Source organism: Solanum verrucosum, unplaced genomic scaffold, assembly GCF_900185275.1.
Source record: "Solanum verrucosum unplaced genomic scaffold, falcon-dt-bn FXZP01000019.1, whole genome shotgun sequence".
NCBI classification, from domain to species: domain Eukaryota; kingdom Viridiplantae; phylum Streptophyta; class Magnoliopsida; order Solanales; family Solanaceae; genus Solanum; species Solanum verrucosum.
The window spans coordinates 442,228-464,803 of record NW_026020191.1 but is presented as its reverse complement, the minus strand read 5'-3'; the positions used below and the strand labels follow the sequence as shown (position 1 = coordinate 464,803).

At 40.7% G+C, this 22,576-nt stretch overlaps 1 non-coding gene across 1 annotated transcript; it reads left to right on the top strand.

The window, feature by feature from the left end:
* Window positions 1–15,206: 15,206 nt before the first annotated feature.
* On the top strand, window positions 15,207–15,313 carry LOC125829411 (small nucleolar RNA R71). The gene has a single exon (XR_007443095.1). It is a non-coding gene; the product is annotated as a small nucleolar RNA R71 (small nucleolar RNA).
* The last annotated feature ends 7,263 nt before the right edge of the window (window positions 15,314–22,576 follow it).

The following is a 22,576-nucleotide window of genomic DNA, read 5'->3' as shown; positions in this document are numbered from 1 at the left end:
GAATAGATAAGGATAACGTCTTTGCATGTCCGCTTCGCCTCCCAAGTAGCACTTCCACTTGTTGATTTCTCCAAAGCACCTTAACGGACGCCACTTCTTTGTTCCTCAACCTTTTAACTTGTCTATCTAAATCTGAACCGGACTTCTTCATACGTCAAATTATCTTACAACACCCACAACCTCAAGAGGTACAATAGCGTTAGGATCACCAACACATTTCCTCAACATCGATACATGGAATACCGGATGAACTAATTCCATCTCCTTGGGCAACCCCAACTCATAGGCTACTTTACCAACCCTTCTTATTATCTCATAAGGACCGACATACCTAGGACTTAATTTCCCCTTCTTACCAAAACGAACCACACCTTTCATTGGAGAAACTTTCAAATAAACCAATCACCCACTTTGAATCAAGATCCGTCTCTCACATCGGCATAAGACTTTTGACGACTTTGGGCTGTTTTCAACCTCTCCCTAATCATCCTTACCTTCTCAAGAGCATCCATGACCAGATCCGGACCCGACAAGGCCACCTCTCCAACTTCAAACCACCCAACCGGTGACCTACACCGTCTACCATAAAGTGCCTCAAAAGGAGCCATACCGATACTAGAATGATAACTATTGTTGTATGCAAATTCAATCAAAGGAAGATGATCATCCAACTACCTTTCAACTCCAATACACAAGCTCTAAGCATATCCTCCAAGGTTTGAATTGTTCTTTCAGCTTGGCCATCCGTTTGAGGGTGGAAGGCCGTGCTAAGCTTTACCTTTGTACCAAGACCCCTTTGGAATGACTTCCAAAAGTGAGAAGTGAATTGGCACCACGATCCGAGATGATAGACAAAGGAATCCCATGCAAACCTTACCAATTCATGAATGTACAACTTGGCATACTCTTCAGCCCCGTAAGTAGTTTTAACCGGTAGGAAATGAGCCGACTTTGTCATCCGATCAACCACCACCCAAACCGAATCAAAGCCTCTTCTAGCCTTGGGTAAGCCCACTACAAAATCCATGTTGATTTCTTCCCACTTCCAAGTAGGTATCTCAATGTCTTGAGTTAGGCCACCCGGCCTTTGATGTTTGGCCTTGACTTGTTGACAACTATGGCAACCCGAAACAAATTTTGCAATGTCCTTCTTCATACCGCCCCACCAATACACATCCCTCAAGTCTCTATACATCTTTGTTGACCCCGGATGAATAGAATAAAAAGAATTATGAGCCTCATCAAGGATTCTTTCCTTCACACCATCCACACAAGGAACACATAATCTACCTTAGTACCTAAGGGCACCATCTCCCCCTTGGGAGAAAACCTCCACCTTACCACTACTCACCGAAGCCTTTAATTCTACCAAAGAAGGATCAAGATCTTGCTTGACTATCACCTCATCAACCAAGGAATACCTTGACCATCAACAACAACTACTCCTCTACTATCCACCCCTTCTAACCTAACTCCCAATTTGGCCAATCGATGGACCTCCTTAGCCAACTCTTTACTACCTTCCTCCACATGAGCCAAGCTACCCATGGACACTCTACTCAATGCATCCGCCACCACATTAGCTTTCCCCGGATGATAGTGAACACTCATATCATAATCCTTAAGGAATTCTAACCACCTCCTTTGTCTCAAGTTAAGATCTTTTTGCGTGAACAGATATTGGAGATTCTTATGGTCGGTGAAGATATCAACATGCACCCCATACAAATAATGACGCCAAATCTTTAAAGCAAAACCACGGCGGCCAATTCAAGATCATGGGTTGGGTAATTTTTTTCATGAACCTTAAGTTGCCTAGAAGCATAGGCTATAACCTTACCACTTTGCATCAACACACAACCCAAACCAATACGTGAAGCATCACAATAAACAACAAAACCTTCTAACCCATCCGGAAGTGACAAAATAGGAGCGGACACAAGCCTTTCTTTCAAAGTTTGGAAGCTTTCCTCACACTCATCCAACCACACAAATTTAGCCTTCTTTTGAGTCAACTTAGTCATAGGAGAAGCAAGAGAAGAAAACCCTTCCACAAATCTCCTATAATAACCCGCTAAACCCAAGAAACTCCTTATATCCGACGGGGTCAAAGGTCTAGGCCAATTCCTAATAACATCGGTCTTCTTAGGATCCACCTTAATACCATCCCCCGTCACCACATGGCCTAGGAAAGCAACTTCCTTCAACCAAAACTCACACTTTTCATATTTAGCGTACAACTTCTCTTCCCTCAATCTTTGGAGTACAACCCTCAAGTGACCCTTGTGCTCTTCCTCACCCCGAGAATAGATCAAGATGTCATCTATAAACACCACCACAAAAGAATCAAGGTAGGGTTTGAAAACCCTATTCATCAAATCCATAAAGAGAGCCGGAGCATTAGTCAACCCGAAAGACATCACCACAAACTCATAGTGCCCATACCTAGTACGAAAGGCCATCTTGAGAATATCACACTCCCTCACCTTCACTTGATGATACCCTGACCGAAGATCAATCTTAGAGAAGTGACTAGCCCCATGCAATTGGTCAAATAAATCGTCAATCCTTGGAAGAGGATACCTATTCTTGACGGTGACCCTATTAAGTTGTCGATAATCAATACACATTCTAAGAGACCCATATTTTTTCTTCACAAACAAAATCGGAGCACCCCAGGGAGAATGACTAGGTCTAATAAACCCCTTCTCTAACAAATCTTTTAATTGCTCTTTCAACTCTTTCAACTCCGCCGGGGCCATACGGTAAGGGGGGGATAGAAATAGGTTGAGTATCGGGAAGGAGGTCTATACCAAGATCTATCTCCCTTTCGGGAGGGACACCGGGAAGGTCTTCTGGGAAGACATCTAGAAACTCATTAACAACCGGAATAGACTCAATAAGAGGGACTTTAGACTCCACATCATTGACTCTCACAATATGGTACAAGCACCCTTTGGAAATCAACCTATGGGCTTTAATGCAAGATATGAATTTCCCCTTCACCACAACATCCCGGCTCTCCCACTCAAGGACGGGTTTCATTAGGAAATCAAAACTTGACTTTACGAGTCCTACAATCAATAGAAGCATAATATGCATGCAACCAATCCATCCCAAGAATAACATCAAAATCCACCATGTTCAACTCAACAAGATCGCAAGGCAACAACTTATTCAATATGCAAACCGGACAATTTCTATACACTTTTCTAGCAACAATAGAGACACCAATGGGAGTAGATACTTCATATGACTCATGCAACAATTCCGACTCGACATGAAATTTTCTAGCAACTAAGGGGGTAACAAAGGAAAGGGTGGCACCCGGATCAATCAAAGTATAAACATCAAGATCAAAGATTTGCAACATACCGGTCACCACATCCGGGGTCTCATTAACACCTTGTCTACCATGCAAAACATAAAATCGATTGTCCCTTGGGGCACCACTTTGAGAAGCACCTCTACCCAAAGGAGTAGTGTTAGCACTTCGGACCTTGTTGCGGATCTTGGGACACTCAAACCTCTTATGACCCACTTCTCCACATTCAAAGCAAGCCCGAACCCTTCATGCAAGGACCACCATGCTTCCTCCCACACTTAGGGCATACATCCATAAAAACCCACTTCACCTCCCCCTTGAGGTCTAGGAACATTGATAGCAAATCCCCGGTTGACATGAGGGTTTCCTCGGCCTTGATGAAATCTAGCACCCTTAGGGAACCTATTCTCCAATCGGGCCCTCTTGGCCTCGTGCCCCCTTTTCTTCCTCAATTTCTCCTCCTCCATTTGCTCGGAATAAGTCATCAACCGAGACAAATCCATATCTCCAATGAGCATAGCAGACCGACACTCCTCACTAACCAAGTCGAATACACCCATCACAAATTTGTTCATCCTCGACCTAGAGTCGGCCACCAAGTGAGGTGCATACTTGGAGAGTTGGACAAATTTGAGGGCATACTCCCTCACACTCATAGCTCCTTGCTTCAAGTTCATGAACTCCACCAACTTTGCCTCCCTAAGCTCAAGAGGGAAGAACCTATTAAGGAAAGCAAGTTTAAACTCCTCCCACAACACCACATAACCATTACCTTTCTCGCCCTTCCATTGATCAAACCAAATTTGAGCAACCCCCTTGAGTTGGTAGGCCGCCAATTCCGCCTTCTCACAAGCACCAACATCTATAATGGTCAAGATTTTGCATACCTCATCGATGAACTCTTGCGGGTCCTCATCCACCTTTGAACCATGGAAGACCGGAGGGTTCATCCTCATGAAATCTCTCACACTTTCCCCCGGGGTGGTAGTTTGAGGATCTTGGGCTCCTTGTTGCACTTGGTTAGCTACCACTTGTGCAAGCATGGTGAGTGCATCACGGAGCTCACCATTGGTGGGTGGCTCTTCCGGTGATCGGGCCCGTCTTCCCCTCATGTTTGGCATGATGATCTAGCAATCCAAAGAACAAGCGTTAGGGAGGAATCACCTTATCGCACTCTAAGCACGACATAGAACATGAAGAAGGAAAACCTTTCCTAAAACATTTTGTAGCCTCCCATTCATAGTCGTGGCGCGCTTCACAACCATGATTAGTACTCTACTCAACGTGGTGTGTTGGACTCCGAGGATTTAACAACCTAGTGCTTTGATACCAAGCTTGTCACGACCCAAGCCTAGGGCCTAGACGTGACATGGCGAATGAGGAACCCGAAGGAACCCCAAACAAGCCTCTCAAACTTGTCATCACACTTCATCGGTCGCGGAAGTACATTCAACATTAATTAACGGAAAATAGGGACTAAGGGCAAACCATTTCAAAATGACATCATAGAACAAGAGTCAAGCTCATTTACAAAATACTTGTCCAACGCACACCTCTACATACATAGATAGGACGGGGCCATGACATACTACCGGCTCCCCTCATAGTCAAAATATAATTGCAAGCTAAAGTCTCAAAACATAGGAGTAGGAAACATAACATAGCCCTCGAATCATTGAGAACTCACCAACAACTCGGATAAGCACCGTACTAGCCACGTGAATGGAGAGAAGGATCAAGAGTAGCTCCGGTCCCTACATGGTGACATCATGTAGGCAAAATATGCGTTAGTACTTGGAATGTACTAAGTATGCGGGGTGCAACACAACAATAAACAAGGACACAATCGAAATACAAGAAATAGTTTCATAGGCATTATGAATAACAATATGAGGATGCATGATCAAAGTGAAGTCAAAACATGTTTAAGTAAATCTATACTAATAGTAGATATCATATGTGTATGCATGATCCAACCAATCTATAACCCCAACTTAGGATGGGGGATGCCGTTCACACTCGGACACCCTGGTGGCAAGGTATAAACCCCTCACATGGTTGATGTTGGTCACACCCCAAGCATCCTAGGTGGTGAGATATAAACCTCTCACATGGTTGATGTTGGTCACACCCCAAACATCCTAGGTGGTGAGATATAAACCTCTCACATGGTTGTCCGGTTCTTTTCCCCCGAACCGGGCATGGTCATGCAACACTTTATATAGGAAATTCCCATTAGGCTCTAATGCAATCTCACGTATGGAATGAACATATACACAAGCTTAGTTTGTCATCAACACATCTCTGGATTTCTATACATCTCATAACTCAAGCTTTAAAGCATCGATTCATCAATTCTCCATAGTTGGACATTTTGTCAAACACCTTGAAGGCATGTAATGGAATCAAAGAGCATGGAAAATAGGGTAGTAATTATGCAGCCAAATTAGTGAACAACCTACAACAACACCTTTTTAACACCCAAAATACCACATGAAAATCTCCACATCCATTCCAAATTTAGGTTCAAGTTCTAGAGTCACAGCATGCTCAAAACAATCACTTTTCATGTTTAAAATTCAATGTGCAGGAAATTATTACAAAGAACAAGACTAATTTATGAATCTTAACTTAAACCATGAATTAGTGAGTAGAATAGAGTCTAGGCACTATGGGTGGAAGGACCCATGAGTTCAACACCACATACCTTGAGATTTTATGAAGGTCTTGAGAGTGTCTTCAATGGAAGCTTGGAACTTGGAGCAAGAGTTTCTTCAATCTTGAGGAAGGTTTTGGATTAGGGTTCTTGAGAGAACTTGAGAGAAAACGTGTCTAAGTTTGGGAGAGGTGTTTTGGGAAATGTTTTAGAGATGGGAATTGAACTAATGGTATATAGGAAATAACATATGCCCTTTGGAAAAATGGTCCAACACTTAGAAAAAAAAATGAGGCGGGTGAACAGTAAAAACGCTCACTGGAAATTGTCTTTCCTGCCGAACAGATTTTACGAAAATTGGCATAACTTCTTCGTCCGAATTCCGAATGAGGTGAAACAAAGTGAGTTAGGTAGCTAACTCAAAGGGATTTCCATGGATATGTTATTGGCCACCCAATAATTTGTGTGCTAGGAGATATGACCCTCCAAAGTAGACCCTCGAAAAAGGCTTATCTTGGAAATTTCGGATTTTGATACGGTTGCTCTAAAATTTGGGTTAGACCCATTTCCCACTCAATTTGACCCCCTAAACAAGAATACGAAGTTGGATTTTCGAAAAACGAAACGGATTTTTTTATATATAGCTAAACAAGTTTCCGGTAACTTCCGAAGCACATTTTTAAGAACTTTTTGGATCATTTCACAAACCCTCTACAGATAGTAACTTTTCTTCTAGAATGGTTTGTAAACCATCGCCTTTTAGTCTGTTTAGCAACCTGGGTGGAGGTGGAGCTACAGGGAGTGCAGGAGCCACTGGAGGTGGTGTTGGAGTTGGCACTGATTCGGTAGTCGGGGAGGTGGCAGCTGAAGGGGTTCCGGTAGCTATGGGCTGATTTCTAGCGCTAAGTTCCTCCCTTCGATTTATCAAAGGTTGCTAAACCTCCGGCTCAGAAACAGCTCGTTCAACATTTGTGCCCTTCCTAGCGATGTGCTTTTTTCATTTGCCTTTATCTCCCGGTGGGATAACTTGCTTTCTTTTCTGTGAAGGTCATGATCCTCCTTCATTGATTGTAATTCCCGTTACCATTTTCTGAGGTGGTGCATTTAAGTTTGTGCGTACCGGCTGCTCCTTTCATTGCCTTTTTGATCCTCTTCCTTCAGGGCTTCGCATACTGGAACAAAGGGCGGAGTCTGTCCTTTCGGCTAATCGCCAAAGGTTCTTGGCGATGATAATGCTTCAGTTCTTCATTCTTTTCAACCTTTTTGTTCCTTTTTGTGCCTAAGTGTCCATGCTTCCACTAAAACTTCAAATACCTAAATCTTAAGAGTTTTCATCAGATATTAAGACAAAATAAGCATTCAAGGACACTATTTCTATCAAAATAAAGCCCTAAATGAGTCCAATTCATGGACTCATCATCATGCACAAGGTCCAATTTAAGCTTAAGTTGCATCATTCAGGTCAAAATACAAGAAGTTCAACTGCATTCATATATCAATTTCAAATCATGCTTTCATACATTTTCCTCTCAGAATTTCAGCTTCAGCACAAACCAATCTAAGACTCAAATAACGAAATTGCCCTTAAGACGGTTATCATCCATCTATCATTGGGCAATGTGACTCAACTGTGACTATTAACTCAAATCCTAACAAGATAAAATCTTTTTGCATTTTGTACAGTTCAAAGGGACTTTCCTTGGCCAAAGAACTGAAAACAACCTCCAAGGAACCCAAGATAAAACAAAACAAAAACAAAGCAGACTGTAACAATGTTCAACAATAAAAATATATACAGACTAGGTATGCTTTTCACCCTTCACACCACACTTAAACATTAGCACTGTCCCCGGTGCTTTACAAAATTATCAAAACAGTTCAAGAGGTAAGGTAAAAACACTCCCTGATCAATTCTCCATCGCATCACCCCATTCAGCCTCATCACCGTCCTGAGCGGGGTCTACCTCCTCATCCGAGTCAGACTCCATATCTGAGCTGGTCTGTAATCTCTCCTCATCGATCGAAATGTCATTGTCAACCGGCTCACGAAACTCAGGACCAATGCCAAGTAAGGCCTTGGCATGGTCATTCAGAGGGTAACGCCTCTCAACCTCTCCCAACTGCATATCAGTGGAAGCTAGGCAGCCATTCTGATGGCGCAGCATCTCTAGGCCATACATCCTAGCCATAATCAGCTTATCATGTCGATGTCACTCAGCAGTGGTGAGAGTTGGCCCAAACTCAATGTCGAGCCCCTTTGTTCTAGTGATATCCACTAGTGTTGGGAATAAGGGTGCCATATAGTCCACATTTTCTTCAGAAACACCTGCAAGACGACACATCCTGGTAATAAGGCCACCAAAAGCATACTTGTGCCCTTTGTGAACCCAGGCCTTTCATATCGCAGATTTCAAGACTGCTCTGATACTCAGTTCTGTAGCAGTCATCAAAGCATATACCAAGCACACCCTATCCTGAGTAATATATGTGTAGTGGAGACCCGTTATCAAGCAGTTCATGACAATCTTTAGCCAGATGCGCGTCTCCCTAAGCATGTGAGCATAAGGAAGAGATTGGTTATATCTTTTCCCACTATATTTAGTCCATTGTGACATAGACTGTGGACCGCACATAGTATGTCTTATGGCCCAGTATGGAGGGCGTATGTTTAACGTTGCTTGGACTAGTGGATTTGTGTCATGTGGTGTACCTAATATGTCATTTATACCTGCGGGAGTGATAGGCACATTAACTCCCCGCACAGTCAAAAAATGTGATCTTGCCTCCGGTGCCCAATTGACGTAGAATTCTCAGACCATGTGCAAGTTGCACTCTTCCAGCTCTGCGAAGATAAACTTAATACGCAACTCCCTAATCTGCCTTGGTATATGTGGGAACTCCCGCGCCAGGCTGTCCCTGTCAATACAAACATCAGAGAAATATGACGCCTCAATGTGCTTTTTGTACCATGCTTTCCCTTCTTTGGTTACAACCTTCACCCCCGAACCGCCCTATTTGGCCTATAGGCACTGAAGGTGCGGGTGGGACATTCCCACTCCGGACACATTTCCTATGGCTCGACATGGCAACTTCCATATGGGTCTTTGTGAGCTCAACATGATTACCTGCAAGCATAGTAGAGTTCAACCCATCACACATAACATTGATAACAATTTGGGTGGTGTGCACACACCACCCCACACTTAGTTCATTGCAGCCTCCTGCCTAGGTACTCAGACTTCCCACAGGCGAAACCATAATAAACACCATCAACTACCCATTCCAAATGGTGCATACACTTATCGGTGCTACTCAAGAATTCACAACACACAACTCATGCAACAATTTGAGACCTAATCACCACTCAATCACGATCAAAGAGACTTTCTACTCAGACTTCAAAATCCCACACAGTGTACATGAAGCAATCAATTTCATTCAAGCAAATACCATTTGTGTTATTCAAGAATTCACACGCTGAAATTCCGACACACCTACTATACTCACTACACATGGTCTGACCACCAATACAGAATTACCCCCTTTTGGGCCAACATACTACCCCAATCTTTGAACCAAGAAAATACATGCAACCCTTCCAAACTCACCTTACGTCCACATTCAAGCAAAATAAGGCAATTGACTCAAGACTCTACATTAAGCATTAACCATTTAGAAACAATCCCTCACAATTATGCATAGCCCATATATATTCACCCAATCAATTTCAGAACAACAACAATGAACATTAGATGATTTATACTCAAGAATTCGAAATCACCTAGAACAATAATATCACACACATCATTAAAAAACGTCCCCAGGCAAACCCACAATTCCCACACCTGATACTTTAAACAACAGTTCAAAGGGACTGCGCATTATGGATGTAGTAGCTAAATTCGACCAAGGGAGAAGGGGAAAGGGAGTGAAAAATCGCGAATTTAGGGTGAAGTAATGGGATTTTTTGAAGACTTAGGGGTTAAAAGGGATCTGGGTTGGGTTAATTCCATTTAAAATGGGCAAAACCCATTTCATTTAATGAAAATTGAAGTGAACTTATCTGGGGCGCGATGCGGGGTGGATACAGAGTGTTCTGCCTCACGAAATTAATTAAAATTGTACGAAATCAAAATTTCCATCCCTCTTCCGCGACGTGGGATGGTTACGCTGACCCCTTTTTCTTGATGTAAATGGTAATCCTCGTCGAAACCAAATTTCAGGCCCCCTTCCGCGACATGGTTCCACGGACCGGTCTGCCTCGTGCTGGAAAAACAATTTCCATCGAGGCGAAATCAAAGTCCACCTCCGCGACACGCCATGGATTGAAAATACTGATTCCTGCACATTTTAAGCTCAAAACCCATTAGTACACTTAAATGGGTTGCCTCCTATTCAACGCCTTAATTTTGGTCGTGGCACGACTCATTTTTTTGTACTTTTCTAAATATATCTTTTTTTTACTAATTCCTATGAATTGAAATAACAAAACAAAACAAAAGAAATCCTAACTGTTACAAGGGGTCACGGGTTGCCTCCCGTGCAGTGCCTGATTTAACGTCGCAGCACGACCCATCTCATGACTCATTCGTCATTCAATGTGAGCACTTTCAACTCACGATAAACATCATTTCCAAAATATTGCTTAACCTGTTGTCCGTTCACAAGGAGAGTAGAGCTCTTGTTCTTGTTCCTTAGCTCCACTGCACCATGTTGAGTCATCCTCACAACTTCAAATGGACCACTCCATTTAGATCAAAGATTTGTGGGGATTAACTTCAATCGTGAGTTAAACAACAACACTAATTGACCATGCTCAAAGATGTGTGCCACAATATGCTTGTCATGCCACCTCTTGGTCTTCTCTTTGTATAGCTTAGCATTCTCATAGGCGTAAATCCTGAACTCTTCTAACTCATGCAACTGCATTATTCTCTTCTCTCCAGCTAACTCAGTATCCAGATTAAACTTTTTAATCTCCCAGTATGCCTTATTCTCCAATTCAGCTGGGAGGTGACATGCTTTTCCAAACACCATTCGATAAGGAGAAGTCCATATCGGTGTCTTGTATGCAGTCAGGTATGCCCACAAGACATCAATTAACTTGTCCACCCAATCTTTCCTTTGGGCATTTAGAATCTTTTGGATGATTTGTTTGACCTCTCTATTAGACACTTCTACCTTGCCACTAGTCCGGGGATGATACATTGTAGCTACCTTGTGTCTTACCTCATATTTAGGCAACAAATTATGCACTAAACTATTAATAAAATGCGTACCTCCATCACTGATCATAGCCCTTGGAGTTCCAAACCTGGTGAAAATGTGCTTTCAGATGAATTTCACGACCACCTTTGAATCATTGGATGGTAATGCGACATACTTCACTTACTTAGACGTGTATTCCACTACCACTAAGATATATTGATTACCAAGAGAAGATGGGAATGATCCCATGAAATCTATCCCTCATACGTCAAAGATCTCAACCTCCAGTATATTGCTCAATGGCATCTCATGCCTTCTAGAAATGGTGCCCATCCTTTGACACTGATCACAACCCTTTACAAACATAGGAGCATCTTTATAAAGAGTAGGCCAAAAGAAACCGGATTGCAATACCTTATGTGCAGTGTGTCCGCCCCCATGGTGTCCACCATATAGTGAAGAGTGACAACTCTCCAACACTTGTGTCACCTCCAATTTAGCTACACACCTTCACACCATCTGATCAGGTCCCTGCTTGAATAAGAAAGGCTCATCCCATATATAGAAGCGTGCATCATACTTCAACCTTGAGGCCTCAGGTGGAAATAAATCGCTCACCTGAAAATTAACAATGTCAGCATACCAAGGCACTCGAGCGAGGTCCAAAGCAAGAAATTTCTCAACAGGAAACTCTTTGCGAATCTGCCCCTCATTCTTCATATGAGATGAATCCTCAAATCTGGACAGATGATCAACTATTTGGTTCTCAGTTCCCTTCCTATCTCTTATCTCTAGATCAAACTCTTGTAATAGTAAAATCCACCTAATCAACCTTGGCTTGGCATCCTTCTTATTAAACAAGTACCGGATTGCAACATGATCAGTGTACACTACAACCTTGGTTCCTACCAAGTATAACCCGAACTTATCAAATGCAAACAGTAATGCCAACATCTCTTTTTTAGTAACAGTATAATTTGATTGGGCTGCATCAAGTGTCTTGCTAGCATAGTAGATGGAATGAAACATCTTATCTTTTCGTTGCCCAAACACTGCCCCAACCGCCATGTCACTGGCATCGCACATAAGCTCGAATGGAAGCTCCCAATAGGTGCTTCTATCAATTTCATCTTCAATAGCTCAAATACATGCAAACAGTTCTCATCAAATACAAACTTCATCTCTTTCTCTAACAAGCTACACATGGGTCTTGCAGTCTTAGAGAAGTCCTTGATGAACCTTCTATAGAACCCAACATGACCTAGAAAGCTTCTAACTCACTTTACTTTGATGGGGGTGGAAACTTCTCAATAACCTCCACTTTAACTTTGTCAACTTCCAGCTGATTCTTGGAGATTTTGTGTCCCAACACAATCCCCTCTCGAACTAAGAAGTGACACTTCTCCCAGTTCAACACAAGGTTTGTTTCTTCACACCTGGCAAAAATCCTGTCAAGATTAGTCAAACAAAGTTCAAAAGACTCACCAAACACCGAGAAGTCATCCATGAACACCTCAATAAAATCCTCCACCATATCATGGAAGATTGCCATCATGCATCTCTGAAATGTCGCTGATGCATTGCATAAGTTGAATGGCATATGCTTGAACGCATAAGTGCCATACAGACAAGTGAAGGTAGTTTTCTCCTAGTCCTCTGGTGCAATAACAATCTGATTGTACCCTAAGTACCCATCTAGGAAGTAGTAATATTCCTGACCCGCCAATCTATCCAGCATCTGATCAATAAAAGGCATCGGGTAATGGTCCTTTCTGGTAGCATCATTCAACTTCCTGTAATCTATGTCGATACGCCACCTAGTCACTATTCTTGTGGGGATCAATTCATTCTTTTCATTGGTTACCACCGTCATTCCGCCCTTCTTGGACACACACTATACTAGACTCACCCATTTACTATCTGATATGGGGTACACGATCCCTGCATTTAACCACTTAATTACCTCTTTTCTCACCACATCATTCATCACTGGATTTAGTCTCCGTTGATGTTGTGCACTCGACTTATGCCTTTCCTCTATATAGATTTTATGCATACATAACTCGGGACTAATTCCATGGATGTCGGACATCAGCCAACCAAAAGTTGCTTTCCTCTTCTTCAAGATGATTAATTTTGCTTCCACATGTGTATCAGACAATGTTGCAGACAAAATAACTGGTAAAGTTTTATCTTCACCCAAAAATACATACCTGAGGTGGGCTGGCAATGCTTTTAACTCCAACTGGGGTGCTTCTTCAATGGAGGGCGTGGGTGGAGGACCCAACACCCTATTTAAAGGCTTTCATTGATCTCGTGTTGTACCTATAAGTACCACATAAAGATATTGCACCATATCATGTGCCTCAGCATCCTCATAAATATCATTTCCTACTAACACTCGCTCTAAGGGGTCCTTGGATGCAATATATCGAGCCTCTACCTCAAGATCTATCACAGTTATTGTAGAAAACTCTTCATATACAACTGGTAACTTTAATGCCTTGTACACATCAAACACCTCAACTTTATTATGTGCCAGCATAGTGAGTTGCCCAGCTGCTACATCTATCATAGCCTACCTAATAGCCAAGAAAGGTTTTCCTAAGATGAATGGAACCTTAGGATCTAGCTCAAAATTCAGTACAACAAAGTCTACTGGGAATATCAACGATCCCACTTGCACTAACACATCCTCTACAACACCCACTGGCCTATTAACAGATCTATCAGTCAACTACAAGATAATGGTAGTAGGTTTAGAACTACCCAACCCCATATTTTGTACAACGAAGTTGGCATCAATTGATACTAGCTCCTAGATCACACAATCCTCGCTCATGGATGCTCTGCCCTATAGTGATCTAAATCGTAAAGCTACCCGAATCTTTCAGTTTGGTGGGCAACTTATTTTGGATTCAGGAGCTACACTCTTCAGTAAGTACAACAGTCTCATATTCGATCAACCTCCTTTTATTTGCTACAATCTCCTTCACATATTTAGCATACCTGGGTATACCATGCAAAATATCTACCAATGGCAAGTTAATGCGAACTTGTTTCAAAAGAGAGAGAAACTTATTGAAACATTCATCCTCCTTATGTTTCTTGAACTTTTGAGGGAATGGAGGAGGTGGTTTCACTATTGGTTTCTCTCGTTCTTCTTGTGGAACAACCTCACTCTTCTTGGGTTCACTTTCTTTCATCACATATTCAATGTTTCTTTTCTTAGGAGCTAATTCCTCCAATTGCAAACCACTGCGAGTACCAACCATGTTTACCTGCTTGGGATTTGGATAAGTGTTTCCCGGCAAACCTCCTTGCGGTCGTGAGTTCTGGGCACTAGCAAACTGCTCGAATTGTTTCTCCAAATTATGTGTAGCCAACTGATTATTTGTTACATCATCAACTAACTGGGCTTGATCAGCCATAATCTTTTATAGCATCTCCTCCATGCTCATGTTACTAGACTTCTTATTTGGCTTCTCCCGTTGGACCTGTGGTTGGTACCCTTGCGCATTTCCCTGCTGTCTATAATGATTTTGATTACCACCCCAAGAAAACTTTTGATGGTTATGCCAACTCGGGTTGTAAGAGTTTCCATAGTTCTGTTGGCCTCCTCCTCGTTGCGCATTCCCTACAAAATTTACAGAATCCGGGTTTTCACCACATACCTTTGCACTATGATCACAACCTCCGCAAAACTACATTCACCTGAGCTTGTTGTTGTCCCAACAATATATTTCTAAATTGGGTGTTCATCATATTCTGCATTGCAACAATCTGTGCAGTTAAAGCAGTCACTGCTTCTACCTCCAGCATACTTGTAAATTTTTGTATCACAGGTTTCACCCTTCTCCGTTTCGTTTGGGGTTACCCTGTGAGATCCTGTTCAGCAAGGTGAATAGTTCAACATAAGTCTTCATCAAAGCTTGACTACCTGCAGCTGAATCACGTAAAATTTTGGTGCTAGTCTCCAACCTTTCAATGAAGGTATGGACTAACACCTCATTAGATTGGTGATGATGTGGTAAGCTCATCAACATCGATTTAAACCTGTCCCAAGCTTGGTACAAGTTCTCCCCTCCTTTCTGTCTAAAACTTAGGATGTCACTTCTCAACTTAGTTGTTTTCCCAGATGGAAAAATCTGATGAGGAATTTCTGTGGTAGATCATCCCAGGTGGTAATAGAGTTAGCGGGCTCGGAGTTTAACCATCTTTTTGCTTCCCCGAGTAGAGAAAAGGAGAATAAAGTGAGCGTCACGTAATCCTCGTTTACTCCATTTGGAGTGTAAGTATCACTGATCTCGAGGTAGTTTTGGATGTGGACTGTTGGATCCTTGTGCGATAGACTAGTGAACTGCCCATTAGTGTGCAATAGTTGCACCATACTCTTCTTCAGTTCAAACCTTCCACCAGCTGCAGGTTTCTGAATGCATGATGTCACATTGGTGGTACGTGGGATTGCTTCAGCTAGAGGCTCTACCAATCCTTGATCGTCGTCCAGTTTGAAATTTCAGTACAACCTGCAACAATGAATTGCTAAGATCAAGTTGTCAACACTTGCTTTTTAACTTCAGATATCAGAAAAATCAAATAGTTCCTAATTCTAAAGTCCCCGACAGCGGCGCCAAAAAGTTGTTGCACCCAAATCGCACACATAAGTGTACGTGGTCGTTCAAGTATTAAAGTGGCTCTTAGGAAAAGCCGGGTATCGTACTCAGAGAGACATACAATTAGAAAACTCAATTATTCCAATGTTTTCAGCTAAACACAAATGGTGTCAAGATTTCAAGAGTGTTTTATTTTATAATCTAAAAGATAAACAAAATTAAACAAACATGATTCAATTTCAAGGGTTTCAAACAATGATTGGGTAAAGTCCAGGGCTGCAACTCTTATCAGGATTCATGCAATTTATATTATCTAAATGAGTATTAATCAACTATCGAATCAGTGATCACAGGGTTAAATGTATGATTATGGTCTCCCGACCTCTAATCGCCTATGATAAATGAAAACCTAACTCCATCGTTGAGCGGGGATAGATTGGACCAAGTACCAAGCATTACGATTTCTTCATGTATAGTGACCAAGCATAGTTTCTAGGTATATCCCTATCCTAGATACAAATTAAACCTAATTATTAAGAGTTAATCATGCTCCTCATGTCCCACGTTCTATCCTCTTATTCCTCTCCCAAGTTCAATTCGAACAATGTGTTTATTTCAATTGTGATCAGGCATGAAATACGTAAAACAAGAACATAAGAAAGATTCATATGATAACTGGCATTAACCCATGAAAGCTTAATAAATTACAATCATTATGTAGCCACAACCTTAGAACTAGAGTATTCAGCTACTCATAATCAGAGATTCGATCAAACAATGTATAAGTATCATAGAAAGATCGAAAGTAAAAAAGTTTAGGAAAGAACCCTAAAAATTGATGAAAAAGCTCTCCAATTCGTCGTTCTTCAGAACCCAGAAAAAGAATAATTTAATAAAATAAAATATTAACCTATTTATACTAAAGTCGAAACGGCCAAATTTGGCAACCAGGGGCGCAACGCGGAGGTGCTTCTTAGATTCAATTCAAGGCACAAAAGCCTTCTCCGCGACGCGGACACTCCACGGAGTGTTCTACCTCAAAATCCATTTTTCGTGAACAAAAATAAAAATCCTTCTTCGGGACGCAGAAAGTACACGGACCACTCTGGTTCAAAGGTCATTTCATGAGCGAGATTATAATTTCTCTCTGCGACGCAGAGAGGATACGGAGATGCCTTGAATGAAATTTCTACATTCTTCTTCCTTGCTTCTTTTCGACTCGGATCTTTTGTGTTCACTATTGTCCATTTTCGTGCTCGTTTCTCTAATTAAGCTCACCTACACAACTATTCATGTTGGTTAGCTCATAAACAACCAAAAGACTCGATAAGACTATAAACAAACACACATTGAATTCAAACTTAGCTTAAATACGGGCATTATTAGATTTCTATGCAAATAAATATGCCTAAGATCACCCATTAAGAAAAAATAGTATGTGATTGTTCACAAACTCCTAAGGTCCCCTCTCTACTTGTTCAAACCCCGCATTAATTGTCTTTGTTAACAATTGATTACCAAACTTTTAATATTGATAATTGAAACTTATTAATTTACATCATGTTGTATTTTGGTTATTTCTATTCTACAAGAAATTAAAATACTTTCATACTTCGTATCCAAATTCTTTCTTGTATTACTCCTTGTGGATTGACGCCAACTAAACATTAGGTGTATACTTGCTAACGACCGCCTACACTTTAAATTATAAGAGGTGTAGTGAAGCGTTATCAAAGGGTAGCTTGAAAGTGAAGGTGAAATATGAAGTAGAATTTAAAATGAAATTAAAATTAAAGTAATAAAATTAAAATAAATCTAACAGTAAGAGAGAGAGAGAAATAAATACTGGAAAAAGATAAAGAAAAACTTAAAATGAAAAAATATAGATTTCAAATTAAATTAACATGTGTCACATAATGATTGTTGTGTGACAACACTTGTTTTTTAAAATCTAGGACTGATCGAAAAATGATGTAATAATATAAGTTCGAAATTGTTTAGTGGGGTAATAGGACGCCCACCGAATTAATGTATCTTTTTGAAAATTTGGGACAACTTCAGGTGTCACTTTATGTCTTTTCTCTTTAAGAAATTGAATCATAATAAATTGAACCCAGGAAGATTACATAAAAACCCTAAGAGAATAGGGTTAAAATCATATAGAGAATTGAGTTTCTTTTGGGACCCATGGATGAAAGGAATACATTGGTGAACTTCCCATATACCTTGGGTAATCAAAGCCCTAGAAATGGAAGAAGATACCTTGATGCTTGATGAAACCCTACTGTTTCCTTGAGAGAGAATTGGAGAAGAAGACCTTTGAGATAATTTGTGAATTTGAGTAAATGGGAGGGAACATGTAGATTTTGAAGGGTAAAATTAGTTATACGGGTAGTAATAGGGTCAAAACGACATGATTTAAGGGATAAATGGGTAGAAAAAGACCAAAACACCCTTAATAAAAAATGGTCGAAGCCTCTACGGATTAGACCTACGAATCGTAGGAATTCTTATGGTTCATCCTATTCAACTGTTGAACACATTACTGGAGGCTAACTTTCTAAATTATTTCCACGAACCCTTTGTACAAGTCGTTAATGGAACACCCCGTACCCTAGAAAGAACGACTAGCAGGATTTGCAGAAGTTTCAGGTGCCACTGACAAGTGCCACCCACAGACCATAGGTGGGGTCTGTGATTGGCCACCTGCAACCCACCCAAAAACCCCCCAAAAAATTCAGCTAAAGGTTGACCTACGCCTGGACCTACGGGCCGTAGGTGGGACCACGGTCCGTGGACACGATCCTTGGATCGTGGTCCACAAAAAAACCCTAGAAAACCCTGACCCATAACCAGGACCTACGGACCGTAGGTGGGACCACGTTTCGTGGATCAAGGTCCCCATAAAAACCCCAGAAAACCCCGACCCACGGCCAGGACCTACGGACCATAGGTGGGACCACGGTCCGTAGACCAGGTCCGTGAATCCTGGTCCGTAGATCGCATTCTCTGAAGCCAATCAACGAGTGACCAGGATGGACCTTAGTTGGTACCACGCTCCGTGGACCAGGTCCGTCGGTTGGTCCCAACAGCTTTTAAGTCAGGGTCATTTGGGTCTTTCCCCTATGCATTGGACCTCTAAACTATATCGTTTAACCCCTAAACTAAGTATTTTTTGTCAGTTTTAGCCTAGAAACTAAATTAGAACCTAACCTAATTCACCAAAAATTCATCGATCTTAGAGAAAAACAAGAGGAAAAGTCAAGTGTCCCAAGTTCAAGAACGCAACAAGGTTTCCTGAGTTCCAGCCTTGAAATTCAAATATTTCTCCGTGAAATTCGTCACCAGGTATGTTGGATTTCACTAGTGGGTTCCTTTCACCCATTAGGTCCCTAAAATTCAGTCAGATTCTTGATTCCCTCCATATTATCTAGACTTAGAGTTTCTAGAATCTCAACATATTATTATGAATTAGTTATTTTAATGTTACTAATTAGATTATGTAACTACCCAGAAAACTAGCAAGAGTCTAACGGAAACGAGTAGGTGGAACTAGAGCCTTACGTGTGAGCTTTTGAGTTTGATGTTTGGTTTTAGTTTGTAAAACAAGTCCCCGAGTTTAAATAGCAGTGTTTAGGGGTTAGACGTCAAGGTACTACCCCCCAAAGACTTACCAAGGGTCCTTGAGGTGGACTCTAAAGTCTAGACCCCAAGGCTGCCTAAGTTCCATTTTTCTGCCCAAAAAGTGTGACCCACAGAGGGTACCTACTCCCCGTAGGGTGGTCCACACTCCGTGGGAGTGAGTCATGGGTCAAAGGGTAACTTAGTAGCTGTAGGTTCAACCTATGCCCCACCAGTATAGAGCGTGACCTGACCTACGCTCCGTAGGTGGTGGCCGTAGGTCACACCTGCAAGGTGTCCAAAAAGTCGGCCAACATGTAAGTTTTCCTAATTAATTCCTAATTTAATTATTTTAGTTTAGGGTCATATTATACTGATTTAATAGACCTATATAAACTATTTTATGTCATTAAATACCTCATTTATTCATTAGAATCCAAGACCCCATATAAAAACCCAACTTCCCTTCCCTCCAAAAGTCTTCTCTCTAGAAACCTCCATTGAAGACCAAGAAAGAGATCAACTAGGGCTTGAAGAAGTGAGCTTTTCAGTACTAATTTGGTGGGATTCTACACCTGAGGTATGGGAGTTTTCATCCTTGTTTAAGTTCCATTCAAGGAGCCCTCTCAAAATATGTTTTCAAGTCTCTAATTTCCCCCAAAAAAATCCTAGGGTTCAGTCTATGTCATGGGTCTTCTTCCAAAACGATTTCAATTGGTTAATTATGATTTATTATGGTTGTTTATGATTAATTAACATTTTATTGATGGTGATTTGATGAGAATTCCCCTTGGACCCATGATTTCCCCCTCTTTGCCAAATTGACTTCATGATGAGGGAATTGTTTAATATTGGCCCAATTATGTGATTAAGGGTTGTTCTTGGTGTAACTAAATGATTCTAGTATAATCAAACATGTACCCTTGAATAACCTAAGATCCTATGGTGAAATTGATATAATCTAGGGTTATGTCATGAATGAGGCAAATTGAGGGCTTAGATGTGACCTTCTAAAAATGATGAACTTCTTTGCGAATTGCCTTAGATTAGATCACCTAGACATGAATTGATTATGAGTAAATCTTCTAGGCATTAACTAATTGATTATGACTTATATGATGGATCATGGTTGTGTAGTATTGAGATTTAGTTTATATGTTCCTATATGACAATAAGTGATCAAGAATGAGGCATATGGTTAGGTTACCTTAATAGTTAGGTTTATATGATGATCATGGGAGGTATGTCTTGAGAGTAAGACTTGTAGTATGAAGATGCCTCCTGAGGCTTTAAGGGTAAAAGCTAATATGAATAAGTTAAGTATGTTAAGGCTTTAAGAAGGAAGTCAATATGTATGTTGAGATGTATATGGCCCTATTGTGAATGAACTTCACCCACATGACCTATAATATCATCAAGTGAGTTTATGCATGACATGAATGGATTTTTGAGTTATGACTATATCTATGTCTCATGTGATGAATGTTAGATATGTTGACTTAACATGACCCTTGAATGAAAGATATGAGGTGTATGCATGATTATGATATTATATGCATGTTATTGAATACTTTGAGTATAAAGTGTCTATTATGATAATGTTGTTGTTGTGTCATTAGAAGGACTATCACTCACACACACATGCATGAATATGATTGTGATGTGACTAAGGTGTTGCTTATGATTCACTTAGAAAGTGAAGATCCTACAATTATTGTGTACTTGTGGTAATTGTTGAAAGATCATTCTCCCCTTACCCTTACACATGTTTATGTATGAATTGTCTAGGACTACGATTATGTTGTTGTTTTAATTGAAAAACTATTCTCATTAACACACTATGAATACGATGTGAAAGGTTTACTCACATGTTGATAATTCTAAAGTGAAAGGACATTCTCACTTAAGACATCTATGAGCTATTATGATGATATGTTGGTTTGAGTTCCTAGTGCATTCTCTTATGACCATGAACTTAAGTAAAGACTTAATATGACTTTAAAGGGAATTATGCTTAGAACCAAGTGTATATGAAAATGAGATGGGGTATTTTACATTTAACAAGTCCGGCTTCCCAATGTATGTTATCTCATGAGATGGAAACCTTCTACATTTAGAAAGTCCGGGTTTCTAGTAGCAATCTCCTTATCCCATAACTATATGCCCACAGAGGTATATAGCTTGCAGATCCACATAAAAGCTATTATGTAAGTTCTACCTTAGGCAAGTAGGACACCTCTTTTCGGTGTGGAGGTAGAACACCGGATTCCATGTAGCTCACATGGTCTATGTCGGTTAAGGCTAAATTTCCCTAAATAATAAGAATATGAATTATGATAAGAACATGAGCATATTCTATCTTCCCTCAAGAGGTTTTACTTCATATGAGTGGGGGTATGGGACTTCACTCATGCATTGCACAAGTAGACTTTGAGAGTGGGCATGGTATGTAATTTTATGATATGATGATTATGAGTTGAATGTATGCTTTGTATATGAATATTAATATGAACTATGTTTATGACATCTTAATAAGCTCATTTAGTGTGAGTATGGGTATGGGACTTCACTTATGCAAGATATGAGGTGTATGTATGATTATAATATTATGTGCATGTTATTAAATACTTTGAGTATAAAGTGTCTATTATGATAATGTTGTTGTTGTGTCATTGGAAGGACAATCACACACACACATGCATGAATATGATTATGATGTGACTAAGGCGTTGCTTATGATTCACTTAGAAAGTGAAGATCCTACAACTATTGTGTACTTGTGGTAATTGTTGAAAGGTCATTCTCCCCTTACCCTTACACATGTTTATGTATGAATTGTCTAGGACTACGATTATGTTGTTGTGTTGATTGAAAGGCTATTCTCATTAACACACTATGAATACGATGTGAAAGGTTTACTCACATGTTGATGATTCTAAAGTGAAAGGACATTCTCACTTAAGACATCTATGAGCTATTATGATGATATGTTGGTTTGAGTGCCTATTGCATCCTCTTATGACCATGAACTTAAGTAAAGACTTAATATGACTTTGAAGGGAATAATGCTTAGCACCGAGTGGATATGAAAATGAGATGGGGGATTTTACGTTTAGAAAGTCCGGCTTCCCAATGTATGTTATCTCATGAGAT